General features: G+C 48.5%; 1 protein-coding gene across 11 annotated transcripts in view; it reads right to left on the reverse strand.

Moving 5' to 3' along the window:
- Positions 1-22884, reverse strand: part of PPARD (peroxisome proliferator activated receptor delta) — an 85716-nt gene extending 62832 nt beyond the window's left edge. For 4 of the 11 annotated variants that reach the window (XM_055264411.2, XM_063632179.1, XM_063632186.1 and 1 more), the window contains exons 1-2: positions 22696-22842; positions 18217-18300 (exon numbers count right to left, since the gene is read on the reverse strand). The gene's annotated coding sequence lies outside the window, so the exon portion shown is untranslated. Of the gene's footprint in view, positions 1-1406; positions 1561-18216; positions 18301-22695 lie in introns of those variants that run through there. The other 7 variants (XM_063632187.1, XM_063632180.1, XM_055264407.2 and 4 more) reach the window with 6 other exon arrangements.
- Positions 22885-23644: the final 760 nt, after the last annotated feature.

The following is a 23644-nucleotide window of genomic DNA, read 5'->3' on the forward strand; positions in this document are numbered from 1 at the left end:
GTCTGGTATGCAAAGATGGCCAAGATACAATAAGTGAAGCAAGGCGCAGACCAGTGAGTACAGCAGACAGGTATCTGCCTAAAGAGTAACACTTGGGGCCAGGCGCAGTGGCTCACACCTGTAATCCCAGTACTTTGGGAGGCCGAGGTGGGTGGATCACAAGGTCAGGAGATCAAGACCACCCTGGCTAACACAGTGAAATCCCGTCTCTACTAAAAATACAAAAAATTAGCCAGGCATGGTGGCATGCGCCTGTAGCCCTAGCTACTCGGGAGGCTGAGGCAGAAGAATCGCTTGAACCCAGGAGGCGGAGGTTGCAGTGAGGTGAAATCGCGCCACTGCACTCCAGCCTGGTGACAGAGTGAGACCCCATCTCAAAAAAAAAAAAAGAGTAACACTTGGGAGGCCAAGGCGGGGAGACTGCCTGAGGTCAGGAGTTTGAGACCAGCCTGGCCAACATGATGAAACCTCATCTCTACTAAAAATACAAAAAAAAATTAGACAGGTGTGGTGGCATGCACCTGTAATCCCAGCTACGCAGGTGGCTGAGGCAGGGAACTCGCTTGAACCAGGGAGGTTCAGGTTGCAGTGAGCCAAGATCGTGCCACTGCACTCCAGCCTGGGCGACAGAGCAAGATGCCGTCTCAAAAAAAAAAAAAAAAGTTAAATACGGAATACTATATGACCCAGCAATTTCACTAAGTATATTCCCAAGAGAACCTAAAACATATGTCCACACAAAATCTTGTACATGAATGTTCATAGCAGTCAAAAAATGGAAACAACCCAAATGTCCACCAACTTACCAATAAATAAAATGGAATATATACACACAACGGAATACTCAGCCACAAAAAGGAATACAGTAATATTACATGCTACAACATGGATGAACCTCGAAAACATGCTAAGTGAAATTATTCAGACACAAAAGGCTACATATTATATAATTCCATTCATATGAAATGTCCAGGATAGGGAAAGCCATAGAGAAGAGAAGTAGATTAGCAGCCAGGGGATGGAGTAACTGCTGACAGGTAAAGGGTTTTTTAGGTGATAGAAGTATCCTGGAATTAGTGGTTAATAGAACACAGTTAATATAATATATAAACAACACAGCTAATATATAGAACAGTTAATATATAAATATATTAATTTAATATAATATATAAAACAGTTAATATATAAAAACCATCAAAACACATACTCTAAAGTGGTGAATTTGGTTATGTGAACTGTATCTTAATTTTATGCTATAAAAATATGTAGAATACAAAATAAAATAAACTGATCACATTCTGCCTGTGGCTCAGGCATCAGTCACCCTGTCCATGCCCTCCAGCCCCGAAAGGCTGCCTGTCTCTCCCATCTTTGTGTTCCCTGGCACTTTCTAGCTGCTCACTCGCCCTTCATCTCCCCTGTGACTTCTCACTTTCTGACTCTTGGGCAAGGCCTGGCCCCCGCCTCACTGGATCCACCCTTTCCTGGTGGGTCCGCACCACCTACTCAGACCTACTGGAGAGTGTCTGGAGGCCGAGGCACCAGCCCCAGAAGTCACCCCAGATGAGCCGTCCAATGGCCAGGGCTGTGGTTACAAGCATGTGTCAGCTGAGGGATACAGTTTCACATGGGAACTTAATTATAGCTCGGGAGTGGTGAAGGGAGAGGGGGTGGCGCAGGCTTTGAGGGGATGTACAGGAAGCTATCCTGTCCTGTCAGTGGGTCCCACCAGGCCTGGGATCACAGCAGAACAGGTATGATCCAGGCAGGCCCACAGGAACGCACAGCTTGTGGAAATCAGCCTGCTTTTAAGCATGAATTCGTAGCCCAACCTGTGTGCAGGCCAAAGTGGCCCAGAAAAGACCTGAGAAGCCACTGACCCTCAGTGCTCAGAAAGGCCTTCTCCTTGCCTACTGCCAGAGGCCTCATTTTATTCTGTAAGAAGTGATGGGAAGACATAGCTTGTTCCCCACAAAATACCTCATCTTCAATTTTCTCCCTTGCTTTGAGATGCTTTTCTGGAACGGAATCTGAGCTACTGATGCACGGAACATCTTCCTCTATGCTCGTATCCCTGCCTACTGCCCAGGGAGATGCCAAGAAGCTGTGCAGCTGCTGCCACACAGGTGTCAGTAGAGCACAGCAGCCAGATATACCAGACGTGTCGAACTACTGGGGCTGGGCACTGCCAGGTGAGGGAAGCAGATCAGGCAGAAAGAGAGAATCTCTGGAAAGATCACGGAAAGAGTGGGGCCAGGGTGGAGGAGCAGGTGCCATTGAGACACATTTTCTTCTCCCCTATGTCTGGCCCCTATCTGGACCCCTTATTCTCCAGGCCTCTTCCTGGCCAGCTTGCTTGCTGTTTCAGAGAGGTCCCTGCAGTCACCTGCTGCCTACCCTGCCTCAACCCATCACCCACGCAGCTTCTTCTCACTGACTCAAGACAGAGCCAGGGACCCAGGCCCTCCTCTCAGTTGCTCTTCCCAAGACCCCCACCCCCAGCCCTGGCATTACCCTTCCTATCTACCGTCTGTGCATCTTTTTTTCTAAGTTCCTGAGAGATTCATCCCTAAAAGCCATAGAAAGAAACCTTCAGACTGGAGGTGGTATCCTTTTCTGGATTTGTATGGAAGGAAAAAAAAAAAAAAGGCAGGAGTGGTGAGTAGGCAGAGCAGATGGGGTGCTGGACAGGGACAGGGAGAGACACAGATGGGGAGAGGCAGAGTAAGACTTCATGCACCTCTCTTCCCTCTGCAAGTTTGGCAATAACATCAAGGAACAACCAGACAGTTCTTCCCAAGTGCCTCCCTCCAGGTCAAATGCCTTTCCCACAAATGGGAGGGGAGGTCGGAGGACAAGCAGACACCACAAAACCACCTGAAAAATGGGAAAGGCAAATCACAAAACTAAATGTTAAACAGCGGCCGGGCGCGGTGGCTCACGCTTGTAATCCCAGCACTTTGGGAGGCCGAGGCGGGCGGATCACGAGGTCAGGAGATCGAGACCGCGGTGAAACCTCGTCTCTACTAAAAAATACAAAAAAATTAGCCGGGCGTGGTGGCGGGCGCCTGTAGTCCCAGCTACTCGGAGAGGCTGAGACAGGAGAATGGCGTGAACCCGGGAGGCGGAGCTTGCAGTGAGCCGAGATTGCGCCACTGCACTCCAGCCTGGGCGACAGAGCGAGACTCCGTCTCAAGAAAAAAAATAAAAAAAAATAAATAAAAATGTTAAACAGCATCCCATTTTGAAAGACAGAAAAAATAACTAGGTATACACAATTTGAAAAGAACCTATGTAAAAAAAAAAATCATATATCAAAGCAGCCACTTATGTGTGATTATATATTACTTTTTTCTCTTCAGTGCTTATCTGTATTTTCTAATAATCTATAACGAATGAGCATTATTTATATAACTAAAACATTTTTAACTACATTAAAAATGCCATTGGTGGCATCTGATTAATTTCAAAGCTCCCAAATACAGTTTCCTAAAGGTGTCATCCACTGTTTGTTACTAGTTAGATAAACAGCTTGCAAGTGGCAAGCCCTTCCTCCATCACCTCGTGCCTAACACCCAGAACCACCTGTCCCCATGGGACACAGACCCCTACCACTCCAGAGCTCATATCCAAAAGCCAGACCCTCAGCAAGGTGTAAAACTAAACATAAGGTTCGGGGGTTACAGGCATCCTCAGGCCAGAAGATTCCTCACTGCACCGCCCTGCCTTTTCCAGGGTCCAGGCAGGGGCTGGCAGGAGCATACTCTAGGCTGCTGTCACTGGGAAGTACCCTGTGGGGCTCCACAGACAATCACTGGACTCGGGTTAATACCTACGCAAGCCAATGTTCAGATGAAGAGGAAGACAAAGATAACATTAAAGTTATTTTTCTTTTTTTTAATATATATTTTTTTAAATAAATAGACACTGGGTCTCACTACATTGCCCAGGCTGATCTCAAATGCCTGACCTCAGGTGACCCTCCCACCTTGGCCTCCCAAAGTGCTGGTATTACAGGTGTGAGCCACCATGCCCAGCTGCCTTGAAGTTCTGTTTGGTCCAACCAATAATGACTGGCATCCACCTATGGTGCTGGGTGCTGAGGGTCTAACGACACTAATGAAACAATCATCATTCAGTGAGTGCCTCCTCTGTGCCTTTACACATATGAGCTCATTTAATCCCCAGGGGTGGAGGGTCTACACTTACCACCCCCATGCCACACAGAGTCTGGCTCTTAAGCGCTACCCCGTATTCCCTAGAAGTCCGTAACCTAACCCTGAGAAACAGGTAGTGAGCTACTCCCTGCTCTGTTCCAGAAGGAAGCTCATTCCCCTCTGAGAAGCCAAAGAAATGAGAAGTGTGGCTGTTTCTCTGTCTCGCCTGCCCTCCCAGCCTCTAGCTACCCGAGCTCTATGATCCCTGGGGCCTACAGCTGGCCTGAGGAGGAGCCAGCAGGGCAGGCAGATGGGCACAGTTCCCAGAGACCAGCCAAGGCCACCAGTGAGATGCCATCTATGCCTGCCTCTTCTGATTTCTAGTGCCATCCCTGCACCCCAGCCCCTGCATCCAAGCCAAGAAATGGGATCAGAAATAGAAAAGGCTCTCTAAAAATAAATCGGGGATGGCAAGGTGCAAGAAAAGAGAAAAATATAATGCCACTACTGGTTTGGGTATAGTGAGTCCTGCTAGCTTAGGGAGGGCCCATGTTGGGAGGGCAAGTACCAAGATCCCTGGCTCCCTTTCAGCCTCTGCTCACAAGCCTGTGGATGCAACACTTGCCAAACTATTTGCACATACCTGGAGAGCCCAGGCTGAGGTGACATCAGCAAGAACAGCAGGGCTACTGAATTGAGAAGAACAGGGCTCAAATTCCAGTTCCACCACTTGTTAGCTGTTTGACTTGGGCGAGTTAACCTCTCTGATCCTACACCTTGTCTGTAAAATGGGACTACCAATACCCACCTCTTGCAGGCTGATGTAAAAGGAAGGTGAGCTCATCTGTGGGGTAACGACTGGCCTAAGGGAGAACATGAATAAAGGCAATTTCCCTCCCTTATTTCTCTCCCTATATGCACATCTGGGCCAACTTCTCTTTCTCTTTTCACTTCACCAGACTGAATCCATTGACTAATCACAGCAGAGATTTTTTTTTTCTCTTAAAGGTTCCTTCCACCCTACAGGCCGGGCCCACAGCTTGGCTGGTTAGTCTCTTGTGGTTCTAGGGGCTGCTCATTATCTTGGAGCAGATCCAGGGAGCCAGTATGCACGACTATTCTCAGGGCCTCCTCTGTCCACTGACCTGGAATGAGACTCTGCAGGAGGCCCCAAGGCCTGCCAAAATTTTGCCTCTTCTCAGTGACCAACAAGAGACTGCTATTTTCTGAAGCCAACAGCAGTCTGGCCAGTCAAGCAGGTACTTTCCAAACTGGAACAACTAGATCCAGCCAGCCATCCTTCCTAGAAGGCCCTGCTATGTAGTGATCAAAGACATGGGCTTTAATCACTTGGGTTCAAATCCCAGCTCTGTCATTCATTAGCTGGGCAACTTTAGGCAATTTTCCTAACCAGCCTGAGCCTCAGTATCCTCATCTCTAAAAGGGGTACAATGGTTCCTACCTCTCAGAGTTGTTGTGTGAATCAGTGATATATGTAGTGATCAGCACAATGCATTCAACACGTGGGAGCCATATTCTACTCAGATTGTTACTAGGTTATCTACCGGCTCTGCCACGGAAAGGGGATTAGACACAGGTGGGGATGGAAGTCAGCTGTGGGAGTCCCACTGGGGAGACCAAGAGGGGTGAAATGGAAAGAAACAGCGGGCCGGGGGGTTTGGACTTCCTCATGGGCTAAAGAAGGCCATGGAGGGGAACCTCTCAGAAACCACCCAGAACTGCTCGGTGAATGGCCAGCCTGCACTGCTAGATACGCAGTGCCATGCCAACACTGCCGTGGAACTGCTTTCATCATTCAGAAAGAGGAGGCTGCTTTTTCCCCCTCTTCTAATATTTTTAAGTGACTATGTTTGCCTGCTGGTAGTCCCTAAGTATGATGCGATAAATATCCCATGGAAAGGAACTGAGGAACATGGGCCTAAAACTCGTGAGGTGGTGTAAGGGGGAGGAGAGGAGAAAGAAGGGGCAAAATGCCAAGCAAAGTAAAAGCTGTTATGGCACTTCAGGGCCACCAATCTTGTCTCTAACTTCATCTCCTAGTCTCCTCCCTCCCTCTGTCCAGCCATGCTGGCTTCCTCCCTGTGTGTTGAACACCTCAGCTGTGTCCCACTGCAAGGCCTTGGAACTTGCTTTCCCTCTGCCTGTGAGATTCTCCCCACAATGGTTCACTCTCCTCTTCCTACTTAAATGTCACCTTCATGGTGAGACCTTCCCCGGCCCTCTATGTGAAACTGCCACTACCCTCCTTCCTGCTTAGTTTTCTATAGAGCATCTGAAGCCATCTCACATGCTGTTGACTTAACTCTGGCTCCCTCCCTTTCCCCCACCTCAGTTACCACGAGAGCAGGAGATTTTTTATCTGCTTTGTTTATCCCTTCATCCCCAGTGCCTAGCACATAGGAGGTACACAATAAGCATTTATTGAATAAATGGAAGAGGAGAGGGGAAGATGGAATTAGAATCAAATGTTAATAATCCTACATCCTCACTGGTCTGAAAGAACTCTTTGTTCATGGTATCATTGAAGGTGCTGGGAGAGTTCCAAAGCAAGGATCGGGTACCATATGAGGCTTTCTCTCTTGCTTCCAAGAACTCCCCAACAGGTTCCCCCAAAGTGCAGATTGTTTCAAATACTGGTTCAGGAAAAGGCTGGGCCTATGCTCTCCTTGTGCCATGAGAGGAATGCTTAAAATAAGAACAGGGATCAGCCAAGCCACCACCTGTACCTGGAGGCAGATGAGCCCTGTATTAGTTTCCTATTGCACTGTAATAAATTACATTACCACAAACTTAGCAACTTAAAACAAAATACATTTATTCTCTTACAGTTCTGGAGGTCAGAAATCCAAAATTAGTTTCACTGGGCTAAAATCAATGTGTTGCCAGGGCTGCACTTCCTTCAGAGGTTCTAGGGGAAAACAGTTTCCTTGCCTTTTCCAGCTTCCAAAGCTACATTCGTTGCATTTTTGGCCTTCTCTTCCACCTCCAAAGCCAGCAGTGTAGCATCTTGCTGCAGTAGTCACATTGCCTCCTTCTCCTGTGTCCAATCTCTGTCTCTGGCCCCCACTCATAAGGACACTTGGGATTGCATTTAGGGGTCCACCCAGATAATCTAGGATAATCCCCTCATCTCAAGATCCTTAACTTAATCACATGTGCAAAGTCCATTATGTCATATAATATTCACAGGTTACAGGGGTTATAAAGGGGTATATTTTGGGGGCCACTATTTAGCTTACCACCAAGGAAGCAAGCTCCAAAAGTTTGGAAGAAACACAGTTCAGATCCCTGGTCCACATGAAAGAAGTGTCAGATTGGGAGCCTTGGCAGCGTCCCCAGGCCAGGGTCTTTCTTTAACTGTAATTGCTTGCTATTTAAATAGGCAGCAGGCCAGGCGTGGTGGCTCATGACTGTAATACTAGCACTTTGGGAGGCTGAGGCAAGTGGATCACTAGAGGTCAGGAGTTTGAGACTAGCCTGGCCAAGACAGTGAAACCCCATCTCTACTAAAAATACAAAAATTAGCTGGGTGAGGTGGCGCATGCCTGTAATCCCAGCTACTCGGAAGGCTGAGGTAGGAAAATTGCTTGAATCCAGGAGGCGGAGGTTGCAGTGAGCCAAGATCACGCCACTGTGCTCCAGCCTGGGGGACAGAGTGAGACTGTCTTAAAAAACAAAAAAAAAAAAAAAAAAAAGGAGGCAGTGGAGAGTTAATTTTATGGAACTGAGCATTCTGGCCCTTGGAGGACGTCCTTGAAAAGGAAGGGCAGTTTTCTCTTCTCCAGTCTGAAGCCCCCAACGGACTGCTGAGCAGTACATTCCAGGATGTGCATGCTGAGGGTCAAGGGGAATCCATCAGGATCTCTGCACTTTCCTAAAGGTTTTTACACAGGAGAGGCGGCTGCAAAGAAATGGTCTGGACTACATGAAGAAGCTCTAGATCAGGATGGCAGAAGTGCCACCTCTCATGAGTGCAGCTTGGGGTGGAGGGTTCTGAGAACCCATCTGGGCTTGGAGAGGAAAACTGATGTGGTCAGAGTGCCATGACCACCAGGTCAAACACTAGGAATGGGCAGGTCAATGGCAATCTACACACTGTGACCAACCCTAGTCTACATGGCACCTCTGGATGCTACGGGAAGGTGGCTTCTAACCAGACACGAAATGACTTGGAAAAGCACACCCTGAGAAACGTAACTGCTCCAGGAAAGAGCTGTACATTGTGGACACTCTCCTCTGTTGTGCAGACATCATATGCTTTCTTACTTAGTTGGAATATGCTGTTAATTGTGAACCATTTCCCATCACTCCTCCCCAAAGCCCTCAAGGGCCCAGTGAGATAACCGAAGAGGGTAAACTTCTAATGTAAGAACAATATGCTTCTATTACCAGGTTTATTGATGTGAGGTTCGCCAGTGGACCCAGCTGACCAGCAGTATTTAGTGAAGAAATGATAGAGCAGTGACTCTCAACCAGGGGTGATTTTGCCCCGTAGGGGACATTTGGCAATGTCCACAGACATTTGGGTTTTACGGCTGGGGAGGGGAGAAGAGTGTCACTGGCACTTAGTGTGTAGAAGCCAGGGATGCTGCTCAACATCCTACAATGCACAAACAGCCCATACAAGAGATGATTATCCAGCCCAACATGTTTACAGTGCTAGGGCTGAGAAATCCTACACCAGAGGAACAGGAACTAGGAGGCAAAGAGAGTCAACAGCTATGAACATGGAGATGTTTTAGGCAATTAAGGGAAACAAAGGAAGAGCATGCTTTGCTTGCTTGTTTGGAAAAGGGGGTAATGAGTAGAGAGCTCTGGATTCTGACAAACTTGAGAACAGCATGTTTATGAGGAGAGAATGCAAGGCGGCCTGCTCGGCTACTGCTGCCAGTTGGAGAGCAAAGTTGGCTTGTACTTCCACTGGCCTGGTGGCAAGGAACTCTGCCTCTGCGATCACAACTCTTGGATGAGGGGTGTGCCAAAAGCAGTGACAAGGATCAAGTGGTCCTAGCAGATCACAAATGAAAGCAATGAAAATCAGCTGTTAGATACCTGTTAGTATCATGATATGGAAGTGAACTTAAGCATGAAGCAGTTTTCCCACACCACTTGGCAACCTCCCTTCAGCATCCTCCCACAAGAGAACTCTTTCCAAGCTGAGTTACCATTAGCTGTGGAGAACTTAGTAACGGTCTCAGGAGAGCTGCTGAGGTGACGATGAGGCTGGGTAGAAGTTAGGAGTGAAAGAACTTTTTTCGGGAGTCTTTCTGAATCTGCTGTGATTCTGAGGGCTGCCCGATTAAAAAAAAATTATATAAGAAAGAGGTCGGGCGCGGTGGCTCATGCCTATAATCCTAGCACTTTGGGAGGCTGAGACGGGCGGATCACGAGGTCAGGAGATTGAGACTATCCTGGCTAACACTGTGAAACCCTGTCTCTACCAAAAATACAAAAAATTAGCCGGGCGTGGTGGCGGGCTCCCGTAGTCCCAGCTACTCGGGAGGCTGAGGCAGAAGAATGGCGTGAACCTGGGAGGCGGAGCTTGCAGTGAGCCAAGATCGCGCCACTGCACTCCAGCCTGGGCGACAGAGCGAGACTCCGTCTCAAAAAAAAAAAAAAAAAAAAAAGAAAGACGGCACTTTTTTTTTTTTTTTTTTTTAGAGACAGGGCCTTACTCTGTCACCCAGGCTGGAGTACAGTGGTACAAACATGGCTCACTGCAGCCTCAGCCTCCTCGGCTTGAGTGATTCTCCTGCCTCAGCCCCTCAAGGAGTAGGAACTACAGGCATGTACCACCACGCCTGGATAATTTTTGTATTTTTTGTAGAGACGGAGTTTCGCCATGTTGCCCAGGCTGGTCTTGAAGTCTGGTGTGCTGGGACTACAGGTGTGTGCCACCGTGCCCAGATAATTTTTGTATTTTTAGTATAGATGGGGTTTCCCCATGATGGCCAGGCTGGTCTCAAACTCCTGGCCTCAAGTGATTCACTGCGCCTGGCTGGAAGAGAGGACTTAAATTAAAAAAAAAAGGGGGGGTGCTGCGACACACTCCCCTGAATGCCAGGAGCTGTTTAATGGAAGATGAGGCTCCCAGGCTGAGGCTGGGCTCCCTATGCCCAAGCCTGTAAATCTGGGCTGGTTCAGAAGTCACTCCTACCTGGGCTCACCCCCTCAGAACCCAGCTTGACAGAAAGGGGACAAACCAGCATTTCCTGAGGTTCATTTTAATCCTCACAGGGAAGAAAACGAAGGCTCAGGACATTCAGTCACAAGCCCATGGTTAGAAGGTCAGTCAACACTGGAGCTGAGTCACACCGGTCTCCAGCACAAAATCCACTCAGGCCTCTTCACAGACAATGAAAGGGCTACAAATGTTCCTCAACTTATAGGGACAAACCCATCATATGGTGAAAACATCACAAGTCAAAAACGCATGTAATATATGTAACCTACCAAACACCATAGCTTAGCCTAGCCTACTGCAAATGTGCCAGAACATTTCCATGAGCCTACGGGCAACATCATCTAACACAGAGCTTATGTTATAATTTTGAATATCTCATGTAATTGAATACTGTACTGAAAGTGAAAAAACAGAATGATCGTATGAGAACTGGGACACGGTGACTCATGCCTGTAATTCCAGCACTTTGGGAGGCCGAGGTGGGCAGATCACCTGGTCAGGAGTTAGAAACCAGCCTGGCCAACATGGTGAAATCCTATCTCTACTAAAAATACAAAAATTAGCCAGACCTGGTGGCAGTCGCCTGTAATCCCAGCTACTCAGGAGGCTGAGGCAGGAGAATCACTTTAACCCGGGAGGCAGAGGTTGGGGTGAGCCGAGATCGCGCCACTGCACTGCAGCCTGGGTGAGACTGGGACTCCATCTCAAAAAAAAAAAAAAAAAAAAAAAAAGAATGGTTGTATAAGTATTAAAGGATGGGGCTTCTGCTGAACGTGTAACGCTTTTTTTTTTTTTTTTTTTGAGACAGAGTCTTGCTCTGTCGCCCAGGCTGGAATGCAGTGGCGTGAGCTCGGCTCACTGCAAGCTCCGCCTCCCAGGTTCATGCCATTCTCCTGCCTCAGCCTCCCAAGTAGCTGGAACTACAGGCGCCCACCACCACGCCCGGCTAATTTTTTGTATTTTTAGTAGAGATGGGGTTTCACCATGTTAGCCAGGATGGTCTCGATATCCTGACCTCATGATCCTCCCACCTTGGCCTCCCAAAGTGCTGGGATTACAGGCGCGAGCCACAGCGCCCAGCCGTGTATCGCTTTTACATCACTGTAAAGTTGAACCATCATAAGTTGGGGACTGTCTGTATTTAAAAAAGGGTGAGGATACCAGATGCTAAAACCCAGAAGCCAGTGCCCCAGGGAAACACAGAAGGCACCAGCTCATCACTAACATGTTAGCCCCATACAGAGCCTTCTCTCAGCTTCAAGTAGTTGCTCCAATCTGACCTCCTCCTTCGAATTCTTTCTGCTGTGTGCCCCTCCTGACTCCTTTCTTCCCCTTTTGTCCCTCTTCCTACCATTCTCTAATTTGTCCTCCCCATTGATTCTTCTTGCTCCACTCCTTGCTTCTATAATACCGAAACTGAAGTGTATTTGAAACGTGGCTAGTGGTGTTAAATGAAGTTTCACCTTTCTTGCTTTTTATTTTTGAATAATTTATGCTTAACTTTTTATGTGCTTTGACAATAAAACCTAAATTTAGTTGCCTTCTGAAGTTTGTGAACTCTTTTAATCTCTCCTGTGCATCAACAGCCCTAAATGGATATGGCGTAGGGATGGGTTATTCCACCCTGGCTCTGGGTACTTAATCTGTGTGGCTGAAATATCAAAATCAATGCACTTAAATTGCAACCAGAGGAACTCAGATTTAATGTGAAGAAGAATTTCCTTACATTTAGACCACTGCAGTCCCCTACCTATCCTCTCTATCTCCATTCCTAATCTACCTTTTTGCAATATTAACACCATCACTCCTTGCTCCAAAACCACTGATGGCTCCCCCATTGCCCAAAGAACAGAGTACAGATTCCTTCACCTAGCATTCAATGTCCTCCATCAACCTATTAGGAATTTCCTAACTAACAGCAGCTTCCAGGAATGAAAATCATGAGAAGATGCGCTTTTCTCTTGGAAGTATCAAGACCAGATTACCTCACATAAGGATGCTGAAAAGTAGTAGCTGATCTCCAAGGAGGCCTCTTTCTCTCCTCAATGAATCATGCCTCTTAGTATTCACACCCCTGTGTAGTCCTCTCCTTGACTCTGAACTGGTCCTGAGACCAAGGGAATAGAGGAAGTGGCATTGTGTAACTTCCAAGGCTAGGACATAAGAAACATTGACATTTCTGTCTGAATCTCTCAATACATTCATTTTTGGAATGCTTCTGCTCAGAACCCAGCTGTCATGCTATGAGAAGCCCAAGGCACATGGAGAGGTCATGTATACGCACTCCATTCAACAGCATCAAGTGCCACCCATGTGTGTAAGCCAGTGGGGACACCCAGCCCAGCTGAGCCTTTAGATGACACCTGCCCCTGTCTCCATTTGACTATAGCAACATGACATATCCCAAGCAAGAACCACCCAGCTGGGCCCAGTTAATCCACAGAACCATGAAAGACAATAAAATGCCAATTTAAGAATGTCCTAGATGAATAAATAAAAACTAACTTTATTAAAATCTCCACCTTTGATATCTGTCTTTTAAATATTCTTTGTGGCCGGGCGCGGTGGCTCATGCCTGTAATCCCAGCACTCTGGGAGGCTGAGGCGGGCAGATCATGAGGTCAGGAGTTCGAGACCGGCCTGACCAATATGGTGAAACCCCATCTCTACTAAAAAAATACAAAAATTAGCCAGGCGTTGGGGTGCACGCCTGTGGTCCCAGCTACTTGGGAGGCTGAGACAGGAGAATCACTTGAACCCACGAGGTGGAGGTTGCAGTGAGCCGAGATCACACCACTGCACTCTAGCCTGGGCGAGAGAGTGAGACTTCATCTCAAAACAAAACAAAAAAAAAAAAAAAGAACTGGCTGGGCACAGTGGCTCATGCCTTTAATCCCAGCACTTTGGGAGGCCAAGGCAGGAATGAATGGCTCGAGCTCAGGAGTTTGAGACTAGCCTGGACAACACAGGGAGACCTGATCTCTACAAAAAGTTAAAAAATGAGGTGCGCATGATGGCGCATGCATGTAATCTTAGCTACTTGAGAGGCTGAGGTGAAAGGATCACTTGAGCCTGGAAGTCAAGGCTAGATATAGTGAGCCAAGACTGTGCCACCACACTCCAGCCTGGGCAAGAGCGAGACCCTATCTCAAAAAAAAAAAAAAAAAAGGCTGGGTGTGGTAGCTCATGCCTATAATCCCAGCAATTCGGGAGGCTGAGACAGATGGATCACTTGAGGCCAGGAATTCAAGACCAGCCTGGTCGATGCAGCAAGATCACAAGACACCATCTTTACAAAAAATTTTAAAATGAGCTGGGCATGGTAGCACATACCTGTAGACCTAGCTACTCTGGAGGCTGAGGCAGGAGAATTACTTGAGCCCAGAAGTTGGCGGCTGCAAGTGAGCTATGACTGCATCACTGCACTCCAGCCTGGGCGACTGAGGGAGATCCTATCTCAAATAAAATCAAACAAAAGAACCAACAGTATGTTACCAATGATAAAAATCAAACTTTCAAGAGAAAACTCAAATTTAGAAAACGTGTATTGACCACTGTGAGCCTGACAGCTTCCCAATACTTAAAGACTTTTTAAAAATGAGATCAGTGGTGATATTAACGAATGTCACCCGCCCGGCCTATTATAACTTCTAACGTGGTAAACATAAGCCCTTCGGGTCTTCAATAATTTTTAAGAATCTAAAGGGACCCGCGCGGTGGCTCACATCTGTAATCCCAGCACTTAGGGAGGCCGACGCGGGTGGATCATGAGGTCAGGAGATTGAGACCATCCTAGCTAAACGTGGTGGCGGGCGTGGTGGCGGGCGCCGGTAGTCCCAGCTACTCAGGAGGCTGAGGCAGGAGAATGGCATGAACCCGGGAGGCGGGGCTTGCAGTAAGCCGAAATTGTGCCACTGCACTCCAGCCTGGGCGACAGAGAGAGACTCCGTCTCAAAAAAAAAAAAAAAAAAAAAGAATCTAAAGGGATCTTGAGGCCAGAAAGTTTGAGAAATGCTGTTTTATAATATTCTAAAGTTGACTTCAAAATAAGCCATTTTTCGGCCAGGCGCGGTGGCTCATGCCTGTAATCCCAGCACTTCGGGAGACTGAGGTCGGCAGATCACCTGAGGTCAGGAGTTCGAGACTAGCCTGACCAACATGGTGAAACCCTATCTCTATTAAAAACACAAAAAATTAGCCAGGCATGGTGACACATGCCTGTAATCCCAGCTACGTGGGAGACTGAGGCAGGAGAACTGCTCGAACCCAGGAGGCAGAGATTGCAGTGAGCCAACATCACGCCATTGCACTCCATCCTGGGCAACAGAGCAAAACTCTGTCTCAGAGAAAAAAAAAAAAAAAAAGACACATACACCAATGGAACAGAATAGAGAACCCAGAAACAAATCCACACACCTACAGTGAACTCACTTTTGACAAAGGTGCCAAGAACATACACTGAGGAAAAGAGAGTCTCTTCAATAAATGGTGCTCGGAAAACTGGATATTCATATGGAGATGAATGAAACTAGACCCCTACCTCTTGCCATATACAAAAACCAAATCAAAATAAATTAAAGACTTAAATCTAAGACTTCAAACCATGAAACTACTACAAGAAAACAGGAGAAAATCTCCAGGACGCTGGTCTGGGCAAAAATTTCTTGAGCAATACCCCGCAAGCACAGGCAACGAAAGCAAAAATGGTCAAATGGGATCACATCACATTAAACAGCTTCTGCACAGCAAAGGAAACAATCAACAAAGTGAAGAGACAACCCACGGAATGAGAGAAAATATTTGCAAACTACCCATTTCACAAGGGGTTAATAACAAGAATATATAAGGAGCTCAAACAACTCTATAGGAAAAAACTAATAATCTGATAAAAGGATGGGCAAAAGATTTTAATAAACATTTCTCAAAAGAAGACATACAAGGCCGGGTGTGGTAGCTCATGCCTGTAATACCAATACTTTGGGAGGCTGAGGCAGGCAGATCACTTGAGGTCAGGAGTTCGAGACCAGCCTGGCCAACATGGCAAAACCCCGTCTTTACTAAAAATACAAAAATTAGCTGGGCATGGTGGCGGGCGCCTGTAATCCGAGCTACTCAGGAGGCTGAGGCAGGAGAATCGCTTGAACCCGGGAGGCAGAGGTTACAGGGAGCCGAGACTGTGCCATTGCTCTCCAGCCTGGGCGACAAGAGCAAGATTCCATCTCGAAAAAAAAAAAAAAGAAAAAAAGAAATATACACCTACTACTATGTACCCATTAAATTAAAAAAAAACAAAAACAAACAAACAAAAAGTTAGCCAGGCAGTGGTGTGCACCTGTAGTCCCAGCTACTTGGGAGGCTGTGGTGAGAGGACTGCCTAGGGAGGCCAAGCTTATCCAACCCACGGCCCACGACTGCATGCAGCCCAGGAGAGCTCTGAATGCAGCCCAACACAAATACATAAACTTCTTAAAACATGAGATTCTCTTGCCATTTTTATTTTTAGCTCATCAGCTATTGTTAGTGTTAGTGTATTTTATGTGTAGCCCAAGATAATAATTCTTCTTCCAATGTGGCCCAGGGATGCCAAAAGATTGGACGCACCCCTGGCCCTAGGTGATATAGCAGTACCCCAACAAGAAAGAAAGAAGAGGCCGGGCGCAGTGGCTCATGCCTATAATCCCAACACTTTGGGAGGCCGAGGCCGGTGGATCACGAGGTCAGGAGATCGAGACCATCCTGGCTAACACGGTGAAACCCTGTCTCTACTAAAAATACAAAAAGTTAGGCGGGCGTGGTGGCGGGCGCCTGTAGTCCCAGCTACTCAGGAGGCTGAGGCAGGAGAATGGTGTGAACCCAGGAGGCAGAGCTTGCAGTGAGCCGAGATCGCGTCACTGCACTCCAGCCTGGGTGACAGAGCGAGACTCTGTCTCAAAAAAAAAAAAAAAAAGAAAAGAAGAAAGAAAGGAGAAGAGAAGTTCCTACCTGCGACTGGGAGCTCAAGGCTTAGGGATGAACTGGACAACTGACCCCTGGAAATGCATGTACAATTCCTGCCACTGGGCCTAGCTGCTGCTAAAGCAAATGGCAAAGCAAATCAGTTCAACTCAGTAGCTCTCCCTGCTCGGGGGGTACTTTGACCTCTTTCCTCTTGGAGAACCTCAGAAGCCTCTGAAACTCCCCCCCTTCTTCCTCCCTCACATTCCCTTCAGAGGAAAGCACTTGGTATGGGTTTGAAAGCAGGAGGGTCCCCCCACCCAGGACCTTCCTGAAAGATCTACAAACAACCTGACCCCCATGGACAGAGAGACACAGGGACTCACCACCCTGTCTGACAACAGGAAAACCTGCAGGGTGTTAAAGGCAGAGAAGGGGAAGTGAAGCCCACAAACAGCTACTGGAACCACTGAACTTCAGAGATTAAAACAAATCAGGCAGGAGGCCCACGTTTCCCTGGCCCCCAGCAGGGACCCACAACAACCCAGCCTTCCAAATAGGACAATGAACATTGTATTCCCTGGAGCTCCACTTCTGAGAGTTTATAAAACCTGCCAGGCATCCTGAGAACATGGAAACAGCAATAGGAAACCCAGAGCATTGTTCAGACTCTTGGTGAGAACCTCCTACTCCTGCAGAGATGGAAGAAACAATTCTGTGTGTTATGGCCAGCTCTCATATATACCAGCAAACCACAGACCCATGAGGCAGAGACTGGATCTGTTTTTTACTATTATCATTTCCCAAGTGCCTGGCACATAGTTGGCACTTAAAAATATTTGTTCCTGGCCGGGCACAGTGGCTCACATCTGTAATCACAGCACTCTGGGAGGCCGAGGCAGGTGGATCATCTGACATCAGGAGTTTGAGACCAGTCTGGCTAACATGGTGAAATCCCGTCTCTACTAAAAATACAAAATTTAGCCGGATGTGGTGGCGCATGCCTGTAATCTCAGCTACTCAGGAGGCCGAGGCAGGAGAATCGCTTGAACCCGAGAGGAGGGTTGCAGTGAGCTGAGATCGCGGCATTGCACTCCAGCCTGGGCAACAAGAGCGAAACTCCATCTCAAAAAAAAAAAAAAAGGCCAGGTGCGGTGGCTCACGCCTGTAATCCCAGCACTTTGGGAGGCTGAGGCAGGCGGATCACCTGAGGTCAGGAGTTCCAGACCAGCCTGGCCAACATGGTGAAACCCCGTCTCTACTAAAAATACAAAAATTAGCCGGGCGTGGTGGCAGGTGCCTATAATCCCACCTACTCAGGAGGCTGAGACAGGAGAAGCGCTTGAACCCAGGAGAAGGAGGTGGCAGTGAGCCAAGATCATGCCATTGCACTCCAGCCTGGGGGACAAGAGCGAGAGTTCGTCTCAAAAACAAACAAACAAACAAACAAAATATATATATATATATATATATATATATATATATATTTGCCCCCTAATAAGAGAGAATGATGGACACCATCTTTGTGGCCTGGCACCCTAGGTACCCCTATGGGCAAAGACGAAAGTCCGTTCATTTACTCATTCAACAAAAATTTATTCATTATCTCCTCTGTGCCAGGCACTATCCTAGACACAACAGGCAGCAAAACAACTCCCTGCCCCGTGGAGTTTATCTTTTAATGGGCGCAAAGGTGGGAATCTCCATGCTCCTGAAAAAACTATGTAAGCCATAGACTTTCAATAATTACTTAATAAATGCCTATACTATGCATAAGCAACTAGTACCAGATGCTGTGACAGGAACCTAGAATCTGGGAATAAGCCCTAGTGAAATTATTTCATCTTCAAGGTCAGTATCTTAAATCTGGATCCTGTGTCAGCGGTGGTCAGAGCCCCTGAGTAAAGAAAATGGGATTACCTCGTTGGTGCATCTGTCTTCATCTGTTGGTGAGCAGAAGCCACTGTGTGAGTATCACATGCATGCCCAAAACACTGTACAACACTGCAGGATAGAAAAAACCCCAACAGCTTTAGCTGAGAGGTGCCAGGGGCCCTAAAAGCAACTCTAATAAGTTATACCCACCATAACTCAAAGAGTGCACCTAAGGTAATCTGGCTCTTCATCTGTCCCTTACACACCACCCTGAGATGTGATTCTGAGCCTGAGTCAGCAAATATTTCCCCAATCCTGGAAGGAGTCTGCTCACTCCCACGTAAGCAGACACTGGCTTTGCTGATTTTATCAGGTCGGGGCAGAAGGAGCAGGCAAGGTAAGAAAGGAGCCGGTGCCCAATACCCGCAGTGGGTAGAAGCTCATAAATGAAGATGTCCTGAGTCATAGTTGATTCCTTCACCAAAGCCCATGGAGAATGAACTGGAGTCACATCCCAATCACCAGCCTGCTGAGTTATGAAGGCTAGGAGCCATCTGCCAAGGAAGAAGACCCATACGTCTGAAACCTGATGCAAGGGGCCATGTTCTCCCTGCCAGGCTCAAGGCAAGCTCCAAGGGCTCCTCTGACACCCTGGAATCCAGCTGTTGCAAGCAGCTCCTCCCCCTGGCTCCAAAGGCAGAGAAAAATGCGCATGGACACCAAACCATCTCCAAGAAGCAGCCATTAGGTAATATGGGACATGGCATAGACAATGGCATCGGGCACAGGGCTTCTGACATCATATAAGCAAGGGCCTGGCAGAACGGACAAAGCCCACAGAGACCTAGGCAGGGAGGAAGAGAATGTTTCCACTGTGGGCAACGCTGAGCAGTAGAGCTGTGTCCTGCAATTTCCAGGCCCTTCAGAGGCACTGGAGGAAGGCATCACTGTTCAGCTTCCCAGCCTGCAGGGAGCACTCAGGGAGGTGGGCCTCAGGGACAGGATACAGCTGAAGCCCTTAGAAGTGACAGGTCCAGGCTGGTCACGGTGGCTCATGCCTGTAATCCCAGCACTTTGGGAGGCCGAGGCGGGCGGATCACAAGGTCAGGAGATCGAGACCATCCTGACTAACACGGTGAAACCCTGTCTCTACTAAAACTACAAAAAAAAAATGAGCCGGGTGTGGTGGCGGGCACCTGTAGTCCCAGCTACTCGGGAGGCTGAGGCAGGAGAATGGCGTGAACCCGGGAGGTGGAGCTTGCAGTGAGCCAATATCGCACCACTGCACTCCAGCCTGGGTGACAGAGCAAGGCTCCATCTCAAAAAAAAAAAAAAAAAAGTGACAGGTCCAACTCCTGAGAGAGAGGAGCTGCACTATCCCAGGATGTGCCAGAATCTGCAGGCCCTGAAGACAGCTTGCACAACAGTCAGGACAGCTGTAGGCCCAAAGCAGAGTTCTAATGGCTTCCCAGGCGAGTGCTCTACACTGTCTATCCTCTTACCAGGCCCTAAGGGAAGCGGTCTAAGGGACCACAGGTGGGGTTGAAAGGCTGAGTAGGAGCAATTCTTCCTGAATGGGTTAAGGCATATATCACACAAGAAGGCCATGGTGAAGAGGCAAGCAGAAAGGCAGCCGAACGAGCAGTCAGTATAATCTCAGTGCGCTGAGAGGCCAAGGTGGGGAGGACTGCTTGAGGCCAGGAGTTCGAGACATTGTGAGAGCCTGTCTTTACAAAAAAAAATTGCTTTTTAATTAGCTGAGTGTGGTGGTGTGCACCCGTAGTCTCTGCTACTCTGGAGGCTGAGGCAGGAAGATCCCTTGAGCCCAGGAGTTTGAGGTTACAGTGCACTATGATAGCACCACCACACTCCAGTCTGGGCAATAGAACAAAACCTTGTGTCAGAAAAGAAAGAAGGAAAGAAAATCCAGACCCAGACTCTGCAAAAATCACTGAATGGGAAGGAATTTGGTAATTGACAATCATGACTATCTTCTCAGAAAATGAGAGTGGACAAACTGCAAGAAGCTATCCAGCTAGGACTGCTGGTGCCCAAGCTGCTCCACAAGGACTGGCCTTGACCTGTTCTCAAATCTCTCACCTGCCACCACAGCAGAGAGCACTACTAAGGGGTAAGCATGGCCAGAAGTAACAAACTGCTCAAAAGAGTAAGGAGGAGTCCTTGAGAGCCAGAGACTAGACTAAAAATCTGTCCAACACTTGACCTCTACCTCTTTAGAATGATCCACTAAAACCCTGGAGAGATGCTATTCACAGGAACAAGGAAAACCCTCTGGTCCAGTCTACCCAAATCCTTGCAAGTGCTGCAAAGGGGGCCTGGGGGTCAGTGGAGAGGGGACTGCCTCAACGACAGGCCATCCATAATCCTATTGCTTTCATAGAAAACAGTCAGTGGACAAGAGGATTACAAAACTTTAAAGTCTGGTTAAGCTGGTTCCTTTGGCTCTCCACCACAGCTCCTAAAGGTTGCCAACTCCCATGTCCAATCTGGCTCAAAGACAGCACAATCATCAAAAGAGAAGCCCTAGAAACCTGGGGCCAGGTGAAACAATGAGTCTTCATTTCTAAACATGAGAGTGGGTCATGCTTTCAGAATCCTCCAAGATCAGACTGGGTAGAAACAAAGGATACGTTCTTTCTTGAATATTTCTTTAGAGAACCAACGCCAAATAAAGGAGCTCAAACTGAAGGATATGAAGAGAATTTTCTGCTTGGTAAGGTTAAACATCCTGACACACATGGAAGGTGGTGGGCTCTCGAGCCCCAGAGAAGATAATCTATGTGACTGGAAGCAGATGTGTCTGCTCAAGTTCCTGACAAGGTCTAACTACTGCAGCCCCACAACCCCCCAGGGTAGTTATCAATCTGATACCTCATACTATGCCTGGGCAAAGGGAACAGAACTCTGGGACTGCCCTTCCTCTTGGATACAGAGGAAATTAAGCTCCCAGGGAAAAAGAGGGACAATTTGGATTCCCTAGATTCAGAAAAGAACAAAGAAAAAAGAGGGAGAAGAGACTCCAAGAGAACATGTTCAGTGACCAACATCAGAGGCACATTCAGTTGGCCAAAGATTGTCAAAGAGATATGAGAGAAAATCAGCAGCTGTTTCAAACCACCAATAATAAAAGGGACAGATGCCCGCCAGCCCCAGGGCTATCAGGCCAGCAATCTATTTCAAAACTCAAACAGGGAAAAAAAAAAAGTTCCGGAGCCAGTACACAGAAAAAAGGTTGAGGACCACAAGTATTTTCTGGAGCACAGCTTCTGGAGAATTCTCTTAGCCCTTTGGGATGGAGCACAGGGTGGAGGGTGGGAGTGAGGGCAGAGAGAGGCTGGGGTATCATGGTATAAGTGTATTCCATACATCCAGAGTGGAAAGACACAAAACCCCGGTTCCTGGAAGGGGAAAAGAATTGGACAAAGCCTCCGGCTACCCGTGGCACACATCCAGCTCAGCGCCATCTCTCTCCAAGGGTTCCTGGAAGTCAACAGCCCCATAAAGGGAAGTATTAAAGCTGAGATAAGAAGAATGGCCTACAAATTGGACATCATCTCTGATGCAACACCCACGTACATTCTCCCACACAATCTGTTATTTCCTTTAGTCAATCAGCCTCTTAATTCGATCAAGGTCTGAACACCTCCACCCCACCCCATGATTATGTCAACTGCAGGTCAAGTGAAAGTAGAGTGTGGAGCTAACGCTTTTCCCTGAAGCAGGGGAAAGGAACAGGGAGAGAAAAGGAGGTGGGCGACAGGAATGTAGGGGACAGAATTGATACGAAGGAAATCGGAAAGAGGAGCAAAAACAGGGCCTCTCAGGGAACCAAGGTGAGAGTCTTAAGGACTGACAGGGACTGCAGGCACGGAGTTGGAAAAAGCCTAGGAACACCCTGGGGAAGAAGGATGGGGACTCATAATACTAGGAGGGATCAGGCCACAGATTAAGAAGGGGACAGGGATGGGGAAAGAGAGTAAAGCCTGAGAGAGCAAGGATGGGAGGATGAAGGCAGGAGACAAGGATAACGAGGGGGACAGAGGAAAAGATCCCAGAGAAGACCCTCGGTAGATAGGGCAGTGGATTCGGGAACACCAGAAACGGGTGAAGGAAGAGGTCAGAGGCAGGGGAGGGGAATGGGAGAGGCCACCGGGCCTGAGACCGGGTTCTCACAAGTGGGTGGAGACGAAGCCACCAGGCCCAAGTGGGGGCATAGAGTAGGGTGGAAAGAGGCCCGTGTTTCGGACTCACTCAAGCAGCTATGGGGGTCCAAGGGCGGGGGACGCAGGGTCGGCGGTGCGCCTACACGGCAACGCACGACGGCTGACCGGAGCGGGCCGGAGCATCAGGAAGCCGCCGCGACGCTGTCCGCGGACCCCGGCAGCTCCCCGCACCCCGCTCCCAGCCGCCGGGCCTTGCGCCCCAATCCCGCTGGCCGCCTCGGCCCAGGCCCGGCGCTTCCCTCCGCCACTTGCCTGCCCGCTTCCCTCGTCTCGGACTGACCTGTCCCGGCTGCCTACGGCGCCACCGCCGCTGTCCCGCAGGCTCCGCAGAATTCTCCCGCTCCTGCCAAAACTTTTCCCATTAATCCCGAGGTCCGCGGCGGCCACAGCGTCACACGCTCCGCGGCCCGGCCCCGCCCCCGCCAGCGCTACGTCACCGCGCTGCTCGGCCCTTCCCTCCCCACGCCCCCTTCCGCCCGGCGGCGGCCAATCACCACGCCTCCTGGAGACTCCCCTAATTCTGCCTCTCCGCCCACCGCACGCTGCCCCGGGCCCGCCTGTGGCGCCCTCTGGTGCGGGATGCGGACGTAGCAGCTAAGGGAGGAGCAGGGGAGCGCCAGGGCCAGTAGAACAAGTCCAGCAAGTGTCACAAGAGGGAATTTAAAGCTGGAAGGGAATTTCGAGGTCATCTAGTGCAACCTCCTCATCTTCCAGTGAAGAAACTTAGTCCTAGAAAAGGTACGTGACTTGCAGTGACAAGTCTGGAGAGACTCTTAACCCGGTGCTAGGTCCACTGGAGATCATACCGCCTGTAATTTTCAAAAAAGGGCTTTCCGCCTTCAAGAGGCTTCTACAACTGGAAATTTACGGTCTTAGAGTTCTTAACCTTTCTTCCCGTCTGCTTATGTAATAGGCTTATTCACCTAAAATATGGGATATCCTCCTTATTGTTGTAGAAAATTCTGTTCTTACTTCTTAATCCAGATCTTTAAGACCTGGAAGGGACCTATTATCCCAACCTACCGCTTAAGATGTACCACAGAAAGCTACCTAGCAGCTGGGAGGCAATCTGGTGGAAGAAGATGGCTTTCATCTGGCGATGAACAAAGCTTGACTCTCAGGTATATGACCAATGCCTCCCCTCCATCTTCATTAAAGATGACCCGTCCCCTCTCCTTCGGCCACACCTTCCGTAGGCCACAAGCTCCTTAGGCCACACCCTAGCTATC

This window comes from Symphalangus syndactylus, chromosome 23, assembly GCF_028878055.3.
Source record: "Symphalangus syndactylus isolate Jambi chromosome 23, NHGRI_mSymSyn1-v2.1_pri, whole genome shotgun sequence".
NCBI lineage: Eukaryota > Metazoa > Chordata > Mammalia > Primates > Hylobatidae > Symphalangus > Symphalangus syndactylus.